The 14,957-nt window shown below is 49.0% G+C and overlaps 1 protein-coding gene across 2 annotated transcripts in view; it reads left to right on the forward strand.

The window, feature by feature from the left end:
- Nucleotides 1-14,957, forward strand: part of SND1 (staphylococcal nuclease and tudor domain containing 1) — a 427,993-nt gene that overhangs the window by 314,871 nt on the left and 98,165 nt on the right. The gene's annotated exons all lie outside the window — the stretch shown is intronic.

Consider the following 14,957-nt stretch of genomic DNA (forward strand, 5'->3'; position numbering starts at 1 on the left):
AGCTGTCCTCTTTGCCATTCAGGAGCCAGCACCTCCCTAGATGGCTGCCTGAGATGGAAAAGGCCTTCTCCCTTTTTCTCCCTGGGTCCACAGTTGTGTAGCCGGAGAGTTCCATGTGCTGGGACATCTGATTGCCTTCGGACCCCGAGGGATCCATCTGGGCTAGATGTGTTTTAGACACTTGCTAGGCTATGGAGGGAGGGTCCAGAAAGAAAGAAAGAACCCTATCCATGACTGTCCATCTTGTTATATATAATATATATATATATATATATATATATATTTTTTTTTTTTTTTTTTTTTTTCCTGCGGTACGCGGGCCTCTCACTATTGTGGCCTCTCCCGTTGCGGAGCACAGGCTTCGGATGCGCAGGCTCAGCGGCCACGGCTCACGGGCCCAGCCGCTCCGCGGCATGTGGGATCTTCCCAGACCGGGGCACGAACCCGTGTCCCCTGCATCGGCAGGCAGGCAGACTCTCAACCACTGCGCCACCAGGGAAGCCCTGTTATATATATTTTAGAGAACAATTATTTAATGACACAAACTATGGAAACTGAAAAATAGTTACATAAAACAGGCAACCACGTGGGTATACAGCTTTTCAGAGCCCCCCAGATTCCTTATAAGAACGTGCCCTCTGGCATTTATTTTAAACATAGGGGCCTTGTAACAAGCTTCTTATACCCCAGCACTGGTCCTACTAGGCAGATGTGGAAGGGGGCACACTTGAGGAGAAGCACTGCTCATGCTTGTGCGTGTGAGAGAGAGAGAGAGATGGCTTCCCTGCCACTTGCACCCCAGAGGAGCCGCTGTCCATGGTCTAAAAGGCTTCAGCTGATGGCATTTCTCTCTGGTGGTGATAGTGGACAAGGCTGGCCTGATGGGGCGTGGGGCTGGGATATGGTAAAGCGTGAACTTGGAGCAGAAGGAAGTGAGAAGACGCAAACAAACCAGCATCGAAAGTTTTCAGGATGATAAAAGGGAACCTACAGGCAGCCTAGGGCTCGGGAAGACACCTCCAGGGTGTGAGGCAGCCGAAGTGCGGCTCACTGCTCCTTTTCCCCTGGAATGAAGCTTGATTGGCATGTACGCTCTGCCAGGGAATCCACCCGTTCCTGTCTCTGGCCTGTGCCCCTTCAGGCACTCTCGCTGCGTGTCCGTGCCCGTCAGTAGGTGGGTGCAGCCCTGGTGTCACTTCCCCACAAATAGCAGTTTCTGATTTGCGTCATCACGGCCACTGCGGTCTCCTGAGCGCCTCCTTCCTCTGCTCTTCAGTCCGCCTCCCCCCACTCCCCTCTTCCCGCCCTCTTTCCTTGAATGTGTGAACACATGCGAGTGTGTGCACGTGCACACACCCCGCCTTGGTTGTCACAGCACCCGGAATCGCCATCAGGCAACGCGCTTGATTGCGAGCTGTGTTTGGGGAGTTGATGGTCCCCACCGTCCCTCAACACACCACTGCCACTTCCTCACCAGTCGCACCCTTATCAGAAATCACGATGCGGGGCAAGCTTCTCATCCGGGGGCTTATGTCTCATGCTGTCCTTCAGCTGTGAGTAATGAGCCCACTGGAGCAGCGTTCCTGTCCCTTGAAGACGGGCCCAGCCTGAAGAGACAGATTAATATCTCCCATTCGCTGCAAAAAATCAGGCAGCTTGTCTGTCAGGTCCCCGATTTTCTCCCTCCCTGTCCTCCCTTCTCTCCTGCTTTTCAAATGAAGCTTTGTACCCGGCGTCACAGCTCAAATCCTGGTGCTCTGGTGCCCTGTTGCCACACTGTGACAGGAGCTAAAAAGCCTCAATTAAGTGCGAGCCGTGCTTTCACTGTCCCACTGGCCACAGTGACGACTGAAATCATCGTTTCTTCAGGGCTGCATCAGTGGAAGGCAAAGGACGCAGAAATCCTTTTCTTTCCCTCAGGTCTCCCAAACAGGGAAGATAATCACTGCAGTAGAACAATCTTTCCCTGAATTCTGCAACGTGGATTCTAGGCAGTGGTTTGGATCTGCTGTTCCTTTTTATCCCCGATAGCCCTGTGAATGAGAGAAGGAAATGAATAGACGGCTTATCACCGCACCACCGGGGTCTCCAAGACAGAGTGGAAGCTGGCTGGAATGGAGGCCGTGACGGCCTCCGCCTTCCTCGGGATGGGCTCCACCTCTCCCCACAGTCCCTCGAGGGCTCCCACGCACCGGGGGTTCCTCCTGCACGGGTGGAGCTGTCTCTTGCCGCAGCCTCCTGCCTGGAGGAAAAGTCTAACTCTGCCCGGTCCCGGGGAGACGGGGCTGGTACGCAGTCTCTGCGCACTCCTCCCTGATCAGTCCAACTCAGGCAGCAAATTTCCCCTCCAAAGGTGCCTCTCTCCTCAGCATGTAGGAAGGGTTGCTCCCTAGTGAACGAGCCCCGCCACCACAGCAGACGTTTAATTAAGTCGACTAGAAAGGTGTTTCCTATCGGAAGAGGCCCTTCATATTATCTAGGCTTAAGGAAGAAAAGCAGGAGAATGGTAGGCAATCAAAACCCACGTCTTGTGCGGGTGTTTAGTCTGGAGAAAATAAGTCATGAGGATGAGCAGAAAGAGATGTTGTACTGTCTTCAGATATTTGAAGGGCTGTCAAGTGGGTGATGGATGTTTTATGTGGTCCCAAGGAACTGGACCCGATTTTAGAAGGCCTGGAGGGTCAGGTTGTAGATTTCTGATTTTATGTGGTAAACTCTTGGAAGCCACTGAAGGGTTTTGAGCAGAATACTGTGCTTTAGGAAAATTAATCAGGCAGGAAGAATCAGGATAGGGGAAAATGGAGGGCAGGTAGGTAGATCAGAGGATTCTTGGCCAGAAGTGACAGGAGCTTGAACAAGCAGAGTTAGGTTGAGAATTGAGAGGATTCCATGGATCATATAAATAACTATGGAGGTAGAATTAATGGAATCGATAAGATGTAGCAATCATTAGGTTATATGGATAAAGTAGGGACAAATCAAAGATAAGGGAGATTGTTAGACTGAGGGGTTGCTAGTGCTGCAGTCGGCATAGGGGACAAGGAAAGGAGCAGGGGCGATTTAGCAAGACGAGAAGTTTGTTGAGTTTGAGGTATTGGCAGGACGGTCAAGGGGGAGATATCTGTCAGACACTTGGATTGTGTCTAGAGCTTAGAGGACAGTTGAGGCTTACATCTTTGTAGGTTCTGGGTGATCACAGTGATGGAGAACATGAAAATGGATGGGCTTTCCAAGGAAGGGTGCAGAGAGTGAAAAGAAAGAGGCCCAAGACATAATTGAGGGCAACAGCAGGAGACAAGACGAACAGCCCAGAGAGAGGACCCCAGTAGAGAGGAGGAAAGAATTTCACTACAGGGCTGGGGCACACTGTCGCGCGCCATATAGAGATGGAGTAGGACCCCTGCTGAGAAGAGGTGATGAGATTTGTCAGCGAGGAGGTTACTTTTCCAAGTAGAGTAGAAAGATCAAGTCTGAGTAGCAGCAAGAAGTATGATAGTGAAAGTCTGTTGTCACGGAGTAGACGGAAGCAGTTGTGGTGAGAAACAGAGATGGGCAACTCCGGAAATTTCCAGGTTTTGAATGGGGCCTGTGGGAGTAGAGTGGGAATAGAGGGGGCAGATGGCAAGTACAGGAGAGATGACATTCCTAGAACGGGGTGCAGGAGAGCCAGCGTGCGGGCACACGCCTGTGCTTGATGTTGGCTGCCTCAGCTTCCCTTGAGCCACATTTGCTTGCTTTTCACCTTCTCAGCTACATGACCATGGGCTTTTTTAGTATCTTTATTATTATTATGCTATTACCTGTACTGATCTTCTGGTTCTGGGAAGTTAAACTCTGTCTTGCCTGACCTTTTTTTTATATATATATATAACTTTTTTAGGGGGTTTGTTTTGGTTTTTTTAGTTTATTTTTGGCTGCATTGGGTCTTCGTTGCTGCACGCTGGCTTTCTCTAGTTGTGGCGAGTGGCAGCTGCTTTTCATTGTGGTGCGTGGGCTTCTCATTGCGGTGGCTTCTCTCGTTGCGGAGCACGGGCTCTAGGCACGCGGGCATCAGTAGTTGTGGCACACAGGCTCAGTAGTTGTGGCTCACGGGCTCTAGAGCACAGGCTCAGTAGTTGTGGTGCACGGGCTTAGCTGCTCCGCGGCATGTGGGAACTTCCCAGACCAGGGCTCGAACCCGTGTCCCCTGCATTGGCAGGCGGATTCTTAACCACTGCGCCACCAGGGAAGGCCTGAACTTTTTTTTACCCAGCTTACAACATGCTTTAGAGCAAGAGTCAGCAGACTTCTTCTCTAAAGGGCCAGAGAGTAAATAGACACTGAAATTTGAATTTCATACAGTTTTTCACAGGTCACAATATTTCTTTTTCAACCATTCAGAAATGTAAAAGCTGTTCTTAACTCATAGGTTGTACAAAAACAGGCAGTGGGTTAGATTTAGTCCTCAGGAAGTTGTCTGCTGACCCCCCCCCTTTTTTTTTTTTTTTTTTGCGGTACGCGGGCCTCTCACTGCTGTGGCCTCTCCCGTTGCGGAGCACAGGCCTCGGACGCGCAGGCTCAGCAGCCATGGCTCACAGGCCCAGCCGCTCAGTGGCATGTGGGATCTTCCCGGACCGGGGCACGAACCCGTGTCCCCTGCATCAGCAGGTGGACTCTCAACCACTGCGCCACTAGGGAAGCCCTACTGACCCCTTTTTTATGATGCTAACCAAAAAAAGTGAAGGCCAGTCTTCATCCACAGCCCAGAATTCAAGCTACTTATCAGGATAGGATGTATTTCTGTATCCAAGATCAGCCTGTGGTCTTAAAGAACCTTGGCTTTTCAGAATTCCTCTCCTTTTTGGCTTGTTTTCATTTATTTCTCTTAAGCATAAGGGTAGTGAGGTAGAAGGCTCTTCCTAAGAGCTTCTCAGCTCTCAGATTTTTATTCATTGTCCTTGCTTTGGGGGGTGTTAGTATTCCTGACAGTAGCTGGGTTTTTCCTTCTGCAGTTCCACTGGCTGAGCATACTAATCTCTAGACACTGGGATTTCATTTGCCTCAGGAGAAGAAGCTCAGAGAAATTTTCTCTGAGTGGGAAGCTCAGCAAAGGCAGTGGTTTGGACGTGTACTCCACACATCTCAGAACCATTTGGTTCCAATAACAACACAGCTTGGTTTAGAGAAAGTCACTCGAAATTTATGCGAGTGAGCACCTTTTACATTTGCCTGCCAGGTGTGTGGCAGGATACCTTCTGGAAGCTGGTAGTCGCAGGATCCACGTGCGGGTTTCCTGTGGCTTTCTCCCTACCCCTGGAGCTGTCCTCTACCAGCCTGGACAGGAGATTCAAATGGCTCTCTTTATCCATGAACATGGGATTTAAAAGACCAAGATTGGGGTTTGGGGGTTACCGAAAATGACATTTATTTTTATAAATCTGAGTTTCATTTGATTCAGAGATAAAGTTCCATGTTTAAAATAAGTCAGGAAAAGCAAAAGTTGAGGTTCTCATAGAAACCAACTCCCCCTCGCTGCTCAGACATGGCTTTGCGCTTGTTAGGTGCTGTCTCCATGGTGCCACAGCGTTACGTGAGAGCTGGAGCCGTGTAGCTCGCTTGTCGCTGGAAAGACCACTGTGGGCCTAGCGCTTGACCTCAGATGCTTTGTCTTCTGTGTACTGAGGCTATGAGGTGGCTGTTTTGATATGGATAATTAGGAGAAACTCAATGCAAAATGTTTTTAGAGGCACGGTTGTTTCATTCTGCTCCTAGCTGGTGGTGGTATTATTGCAGCTGCTGCTTACAGCAAACCCCCAAATGAGCATGGGTATCGGGAAGCCGACAGCCTGCCATCTCCAACCTCCCCTTCACAAACACACCCCCAGAGAAAGCCTGGCTGGCTTCTTTATGGCCATGGGCTTGGCATGTCATGGGAAGGGAACGGCCTTGTTCCTCAGTCAAGAGTTCTCTCTCCCTTTAAAAATCATTCTTTTCAGATCTTGCTCTGCGGTGGGGAGAATCATAAAAGGTTATTCTGATGCTGGCCTGATTGTTATCTGCCACACCAGCTCCACCTGAAAAAGCTCTCCTCCCTTTGGGGAATGATTCTTCGGTGTCTAAAGCCAATGATAAACCAAGTTGGATGAAGCCAGTTCTGCACACTGCCTGGCTTGCCAGACTGAGAGCCGGCAATCCAGTGTGAGGCCTCTAAGCCATCCCTTCCTCGTCTCCTCCTCAGACAGTGGTCAGTGATGTAGCATCTAACACTCACTCTCCTTAAAGTCCCAGAAGTAGATTTCCTCATGAACTCACCAAGCATTAACTAGTATGCATACGGGAACTCAAAGGAGGACATTGTTATCACAGGTTTGTTGCATCTATTTTTGCTGGGGTTTTCTCCTCTCTGGCATTTATTTAGCACACAGTTATTGAGTATCTCCTTACTGTGGCTCCAGAGAGAACTAGCATACCCCTCCCCTCAAATAACTGCAGAATGGGACCCACCATTGACAGGCTGATAACTGGAGATGAGACACGAGACGTCACCCCTCTCCTAGCGGTCACACTATTGTGACTTGTGCCGGAGAAACTCGTCCCTCCCTTCTGTAGATGCCTCCCTCCATCCCCCCCTTTCCTCAGAGGGAGCCGAAATTTCCGTCACATTGTGGAGAATGGATCTCATTGCTCCTGTCCCCAATTAACTTCGGCTTCTGGTCTTTCAACAGATGCATCAAACATTAGCAAATCAGGGCAACCTAACAAAAGTCTCTCCCAAACAACTGGAACTATGAAGTAAAAACAGCTTCAGTCTCGGCTTTTGCCCAGTTCCGACTCCCTGACTACCATTACCTGAGGAGTTTGATCCCTTTAATTAGGATTCCTTCCTTCTTCTTTTATCCCTTTATTCTCGTCACTGAAAGAGCCTTAGCAGTGACATGTTCCAAAACTGGCCCAGAAGATGCTGCCTCCCCCGAGGTAACAAAATAGCGGTTTAGAGAACAAGGGAGAGAAGAAAGAATCTGAGACAATGCAAAATCCTAGTTTCATTTCTGACCCTTTCAGTACAAACTGAGGCCTTGTGTCGTGTGGAACTAACTCTTGGGAACCCACCGGTCTACCGTTTGCCTTGCTGTTTGGGCCATCTTGGGAATGTGAAAATATAGGACCAGCTGGTCCGAGGTGGGACGGTTTGCCATTCTCAGTTGTTAACTGACTCACTGACGACATTTGCAACTTGAGACCTCCAAATGATTTCTGCTTTAAAGCTTATGAGAGAGGACTGAGAGCAAGCTTTTCTGGTACACGAGATGCATTACATTTCTGAGCTCCAACAATGTACAGTGGTTTGGCTTTGCATGTAGATTCATGATAACCACGTTGCTTCAGATTAGGCGGGTGGCCTGTCCGCCTCTGCCTGCTGTGCCAATGGCTTAAGAGGTCTGGATTCTGTCCTTGATGCTTAGGGAAAGAGTAGAAAAGTAAGAATGTGTCACTTTTCTTGGACTACATATGGAGTTTGATGTCTTAACTCTCTATGTGAAGTGGGGGTTTTTAAATTTTGTTTTTCATTAGGGGGAAGGGTGGCTGGGGAAAGTATAGACGTGGAACTCATTGAATGTGGGGGTAGAAATCTCTGCTGAGAGTCTGTGAGGTATAAGCTGGCCAGCCGCAGCAGCAGGAACTCAGGCAGAGGCATTGGAGTGCAGTCAGTGTGACAGGAAGCTTATTTTGGTGTTCTTTCTGTGCCTCGCCTTGTCCTTGACGTTTACTCCAGGGGATTGTATTAATGTAGAAAGAAGGGAGAGGTGTCCGTGGTTTCCTATCTGGGAAATGTACAGCATTTCATAGCGTGCTTACCCAGGGCCTTAGAGACCAGGGATGAAGATGCTTCGTGACATGAGAGAGTCTAGTCCTCTCTCCCTTTCCCAGCTGTCTGTCCCCCAGCCTACTTAGCTCCACTTTATCTGCTAGCCAGCCATGTGCCGCGTGCTAGCCGATAAAGCCCGTGTTTGTTCTGAAAGCCCCACCAGAACAGCCGTTTTGTCTCTGCTATGGTTCGATCAACAAAATTTGTTAAAATTTCAGGGAGCAGTATTTAAAGCAGAGGTATTTTGACTTGAATATTACTTAAGAAGTTTCTCCCTAAATATAGGAAGTAAAACCATAGCTCTCTGGTCTGGGCTGCTTTCACAGAAGCAGAGGGATGGGCTTTGTGGCCACCTTTCGGCTTTAGGATCGAATAATTGCCTTTTCATTTCCATTGGGAAACTTACTGATGACCCTGTAGTCATCCCCACACTAAGGTTTTCTGATATTTCGTCCAGATTTTCTTTCCCCTAGTAATTGCACCCCCTGTTTTTGGGCTAAGCATTTTCCCTCCTTTTTGTGTTTACACCTTTCAAATACTTGCAGATTGTTATCGTGTCACCCTCTTAGTCACTGCTCAGCCGAGCTGTACAGATTTAAGCACCTTTTATCTGGCCTTTCCAGGCAGGCCTGCCCACCCCCGAGTCACCTTCCACTGCTCTCTGAGTGCGCTCCGGGCATGGCCGCCTGGAGCCGAACATGGGGTCACGGGTGGGAATTGTTTTCCTCCTTTGTCGAGTTGGAAACTGAACACAGCTGCGGTGCAGCAGCCTCAGGTCTCGCTCACACTGCTGGTCGTTGCCGCCCACGTCCCCTGTGTATTTGAGTTGCGTTTCCCAAATGTGCTGATTCAAAGACCCGTGGGGCAAAGGGTGTAGCTGTGCTTTCTTTTTCGTCCTTGAAGTGTTGTGTCACCATGGGGAAGTGGGATGTGCGTAATTAGGAATGCTGTCAGCCCCTCTCCTGGTATTTGCATAAGGTCTATGACCCTGACTGTTCAGGAACCATTTCCTTCTCTGTGTATGGACTTCTGTCCCAGAAGTATTTTTCACGGATGCTCATTCAACATTGATTGAGGATCTGTAGTGCCGCTGTGTGCTCGGCAGTGTGTCAGAGGCTAGAAAGATCTGAATAAGATACAGTACCCACCCTAAGAGGCAATTTAGTTTTAGTTTAATTTGGGTTGGAAATGCCAGATTCTCACATAGGCTTGCTCATGGTAGCAGTGAGAGGAGAGAGCAGATTTATGGGAACATCCATGAAATTCTTAAACAGCATTCGAGGTGAGGTCAGATCTCCCAGATCCCGGAGCATAGAGGGCGGTCGTGGGTCTGGTGGTTCCACGACCTCGCTGCAGGTCTCTGGTGTTAGTGCTCCGGTGCTGATGCAGCGCACTCCCCTCCTTCCTCCTCCTCCTCCTCCTCACGGGCTGATGTTCTGCATGCTGCCCGGTTCAAATTCCAGAAAGAATCTTTCTCACCTGTTACCTTTCATTTCTCTTTAGACAGAGCTTTTTTTCCCCCCTCTGCCAGCCTGCTATAAATTGACTATCCTTGAATCAAGTGCAGTAGCAGCTCTCCCCTCCCTCCCTCCCTCCCTCCCTCATTTCTCACCTTCTGCTCTGACCTCCATCCCCAACTTCTGGTCCGGGGAGAGAACAGAAGCCAGGGTCACGTGCTGGACAACAGCTGCCTGAGGCTGACCCTTAGCAAGGGACATGGCAGTGGCGAGCCCATGATTGACTTGTCTGGTGCATCCTCCCAGTGCATCCACCTGCCATAATCCAGTTATGTGTTATTTCTTTTTTTTTTTTTTTTTTTTTTTGCGGTACGCGGGCCTCTCACTGCTGTGGCCTCTCCCGTTGCGGAGCACAGGCTCCGGATGTGCAGACTCAGCGGCCATGGCTCACGGGCCCAGCCGCTCCGCGGCATGTAGGATCCTCCCGGACCGGGGCACGAACGCGTGTCCCCTGCATCGGCAGGCGGACTCTCAACCACTGCGCCACCAGCGAAACCCTATTTCTTAACATTCTTCACCCTACAGACTGAATGGTAAATTCGGTCACCAATAGCATACTTCATACCATGGCAGGGGAAAATAATATTGTCATGCTGCTAATTAAGCTTCACTAGGACAAAGCCAGTCTTTTTCATCATTGAGTTTTCACCTCCCAACCCAGTGCCTAGCCCAGAGTAGGCACTGATGCGTATTTGTGAAACGGGGGGAGGGAAGGTCTGCCGAGGGAACTCACCAAGTATCTGAAGTAGGCAGAGGGCGAAGGTGAGGTCTGCGTGCGTCCTCTGCCCTTGCCTCCATAATGTCCATGTAGTAACGAGCACACAGTGGACAAGCAATAATCACCCTCAACCTATCCTTCCAGTTGGTTACTGTTTCCACTAGAGTTCTGTTTCCTGCTGTGAATGCCTGGTCTCTTGTTTGCTGGACTAAGTGCCACTGGGAAGCTGTTGCTTCTAGCGGAGGCAGATTTGCCACACTTGCCATACTTCCCTTTCACTCCCAGTAAAGAAAAAGCCACCATGCTTTGAGCCCAGGTTGATTATCATAAAACTCAACATACAGTGTAAAATATTCAGAACGATGCACGACTCTCTCACATAGCCATCAATAGGATCTTATATAGCCATTATCGTATCATTAACAAGAATTTGTACTCCTCGTTCCACAGCTGACTGACCAAAGTGTTTGTGTTAATTGACCTAGTTAGTCAATGTCTCTAAATGTATAATTTCTTTTTAACAGAATGCTTTTATAGCCCAGCATTTTACATTTGAAAGGAGGCACCCTATACTCAGGGAGTCAAGCCTTGGATGGGAAATCTCAAAAGGGCATAACCCAGATTGTAGGATTTTCTGGCCAGGGGAGAATTTGGAGTTTCTTCATTTTACAGACAGAGACCTTGGGGCTTGGAGAGGTTTAATACTTCGTCAGTGGCAGAGTAGAAACCAGAAATGATGTGCTGATAGCTAGTGATGAATTTTCTCTTTCTAAATTGTACACGATCGGGCACATCCTCTTTCTGTTTTGTTTTTAAGTAGTCTTGGTCAGCCATCGTATCCCAGAAAGCATAGAAAAGGTATGAGGAATGATGGGGTTTTCGCTACAGGCAGGTCTGTCTGTCAGGCTTTAAAGAGGTCAGGGAGCCTCCGGAGCAGGGGCGGGTGTGTCTGGCCTGCCTCTCCCGCATCTGCCCTTGGCGGAAGTCAGCTGCACCTGCCCCAGGGGGGGGTCTCTCTCTCCATTCTGCCCCCCACCCCGACCCCATCGTAGGGAAGGAAATGTTCAAGAATGTTGGGGAACTTTTATTTTTTTTAAATAAAATGTTTGTGTTATATGAATGGCTTGCCCGTGTCAGGGGTGAGCTTGGCGGTTGACCTGCACCTGTGGTATTGGGAGCGCAGCAGACTTAATGTGCCCTCGTCAGGGCCTCATCAGGAAAGACAGTGGTTGGTGGTGATGTGCACGATTCAGAACCGCAGGCTCTTCCTGGCCTGGCTGTGGAGGGCTTCTGGAACCCAGTGACACCTCGCTTCCTCCTCACCTCGCCGTCTCGGGCGCTCACCTGTGCCGCCGGTGAGCCTGCCCAGCTCTGCCCCTGCAGTTGCTTTCAGAGACCCCAGCTTTCTTTCCCATGACGTGCTTTCTTTAACCTTTTCTAAGTCTGTTGTATCGGTAACAAAGCGGCACAGCCAGCCCAGCACTGCAGTGGCCTTTGAGTCAAGGTGCAGCGTGAACGGTGTTTCCTTACTGGCCAGGCTCTTGGAAAGGGAGGGCTTGGCGGGCCTCTTCTTGCTGATGGCACGTGGCCTTCCCCTGCTTTCAGCAGCCGTGTCTGTCCAGCTTTACGATGTTACCTTGTTTGACTTGCTCCCTGTTAGTGGACAGCATATTTCTCGCCCTGTTCCTTGATCCCTTGGGACACAAAAGCCAAGTCCCGAAGCTGGTAAGTAAGCACTCGGTGTAGACTTTGACCTCTCCAGGAGGGCCGTCAGGGCTGCCCGGTGTTCTGTCTTCACACCCCAGTCTTCTCCCGGGGTTCACCAAGCCGTGGGCCTTGCCCCACCAGAGGTCTTCAGTTAATTCAGTGTCATAACCGTATTTTTTTTCATTCATGAAACAGAGAAGACAGCGTGTCACATGTAGTCACGATTGACCACTACTCTGTGGAAACTTTGCTGTATATGTGTACATACCCGTATTTAAGTGTGGGGTGGGGTCATAATCAACGTTAAAAGTTTGAAAAACGCTCGTCTACACAGTCCGTCTACAGAAGTAGCTTGGCTCATAGGTTTCTAACACTCAGATATCCAACATTATAAAAACTGTTCCCGCTGTCCTGGCCCCAGCTGCGAGCCCTGGTCTGCTAGTAGATTCCATCTCACCCACACGCGCCCTGTTTTGGGATCCCGCCTAGGGCTGGAACCTAGGGGTTCCCTGGCCTCTGTGCTCCGGTCCAACAGTGCCTGCACCTCTGCTACGGTGACGACCCGGTGCCGAGGGCCCGTCCGCCATTACATATAAACCCCAGCTGTGTCTCCACTCACCTGCCCGACAAGAAATCGAGTCCCCAGGCCCTGCACTCCTACCTTGTCTAACACCCTCTGGGGACAGCAGTACTCAACTCCAAAACTGGGTTTTTGCTCAGTAGCTTTAGCATCTGACAATCTAGGGTTTAGATTGGCCACTTAGTAGCTTGGTGATTTGGGTCCTTATGTCAATTCATAGATAGTCAAGGATGCTCAGTAAATACTTATTTTTCCCGCTCTTTGTTCTCCTAGCGCTTATACCTGGGTTTAGCTGGGTTTCACTGTTTGATACCTGCTCCCACTGGGTCTATTTTTAAGACACAACTTCTCTCTATCCTAGTAAGTAGTGTCGACTAAGCCGTCCCTGACCGTGAGCTGAGATGTGACATTGAGACAGGTTTTGACTGGGAAGGGGTTACTTCAGAGGAGACAGGTCCAAGAGAGGGAAGAGTCAGCCCAGCAGAAAGGGAAGTAAATGATAAAAGCAGAGATGGTATTCTTGTTCTCAAGGAAATTTTCTGTTCGCTTTCCTTTCTCTTACCTACCTGCCTGACGGGAATTGATGTACTTGGATGTGTTTACTTTTTCCACTTAAAGGGCAGGGAAACATCCTGATTCAGCTTTCTCCTCTTGAAGAGCTGGAGCCCAGCTCCTGGCAAATAGAGGGACAGTGGAACGTAGGCCGTCCTTTGCCTCTGGGTCCACATGCAGTGGTTGGTGTTTGGTCACCACGGGCCCATGGGTTTCTCTCCAGGAAGGTGATCTGAATCCATTTCAGCGTGATGTGTTCAACTCCCTGGGTTCACGGGGCCATCTTGATTCTCAGTTTAATCAGTTGGTGGTCTCCCAGGATTCAGAGAGGGCTGCTGGGGTCTCTTGCTCTCTTGAGACTTCAGAATACCAAGGCAGCTACAGGGATAGAGTGGGGACATCTGCTCAGCTAGGGAGACTCTTTGGGTCCTTTAAGTGACACAGCAGTCCCACCAACAGCACCCCAGTTCTGCCTCATCCACGAGTCAGAAACAAACTGTTACTCTTGTTTCCTCAACAGTGCTTTACCTATGGTTATGTGACCAGAAGTTTCAGTAGAATTGTTTATTTTTCTTTCTGACAATTATAATTTTTGCTTAGTTCACAGATACAGAATGAAAAATGTTTTTGGCAATTAATGTTGTAAGAATCATGGCTGTCTTTCATTTTACTTGTTCCCCCATCTCTCCTTTCAAGGTTAATCTCAGGCTTTTTGGTTCTGTGAGTTTCTCGATGTCTTTTTCAAAAATTGGTTCCACTTCTGCCTCAGAGCCTGGCACTGAAGTGCCGGGAGAGAGTGAGGCAGCCCTGGTGCTCTTGCCCAGGTGACACTCGGGTAGGACTTTCACCATCCCCGTCTTTGTGCAAGCAGGATAGTGGTCCTGGCGCCAGCTCCAGCTGCTCTCCTGCTGTGGTTTCTCTCCTTGTGCCGTGCTCCCCGTCCAGAGTTCTGTTTGATGTCATGTGTTCCTTTTTTGAGGCTTGGAGAGAAAGCTCTGTTCTTGAGCTTCTGAAAGACCAGGGTATACACTATTACCTCTCCTCCGAGCTCCATGACCTTGAATCTGTGCTGTGGCCAGAAACATGAGCAGCCACCTGGCTTCATCCGTAAGGGATGTACCTTCTGTCCCGGCAGTGGTGGCCCGCCTTCTCCCAGAGGCTCCCAGCGGGTGTCTGCTGCCGCACCTCCCTGTGCCAGATCTTTTGTAACTTCACCTGGGGCTGTTTGTAAATAAGAGGAAACACGTTCCAGTCCTGCCTTCTTGCCAGCAGTTACTTAGAGACACGAGCACTAAGTGCACATCCCTCCTCACACCCCCGCATATTTTGATTATCTTCTTTTCCTATGTCTCTCTAGCCTAGTTCAAGTTTTGGCTTCGTAATTACAGCTGCAGTTTGAATATTTTGGAAATATTTATAAGTCTAATCCAGACATTAAAATGTGACATAGTTCATGGCCTCTCACAGGTGACCACTGTTGGTGATAAATATTTGCAAAATGAATGATTGAATCAGAGAGAAAGAAGAGGCAGTCTACCTTGGTTAGGAGCACCTATATTGTATAAAATACTGTCCCTGAATACGTAGGAGTGTGAAGGGTAAGATTTTGTCCTCAGGAATCTTACAATCTAGTTTGCAGATTGAAAGATGACTGAGATTCTGAGAGTGGGTCATTGTGTCAGTGATAATAATGGTAAAATAAGAAGAGCTAAAATGTATTGAACCTTTCCATATGTCAGGCATGGTACTAAATATTTTACCTAATAATCTCCCCTAGTTCACCCAACAGCCATGTGAAGTAGGTTTTTACAAATAGGACAACTGAGGCTTTGAAAGGGTTCAGTAACTTGGCCAAGGTCACAGATCCTAATAATTTACAGTTAGGGTGTGAATCCAGGTCTGTCTGGCTCCAGACACCTGATACTTCATCAGGATTCTGTTTTTTCTGTCTCTCCTTCTGAATGACATACCGATGGTACTGTTGTCCCAAATGTAGCCAGAGGAGAGAGGGGGAAGCTAATTTGAAGAGGAAAATGA

Source organism: Mesoplodon bidens (genome assembly GCF_964165515.1).
Source record: "Mesoplodon bidens genome assembly, chromosome: 9".
Lineage (NCBI taxonomy): Eukaryota > Metazoa > Chordata > Mammalia > Artiodactyla > Ziphiidae > Mesoplodon > Mesoplodon bidens.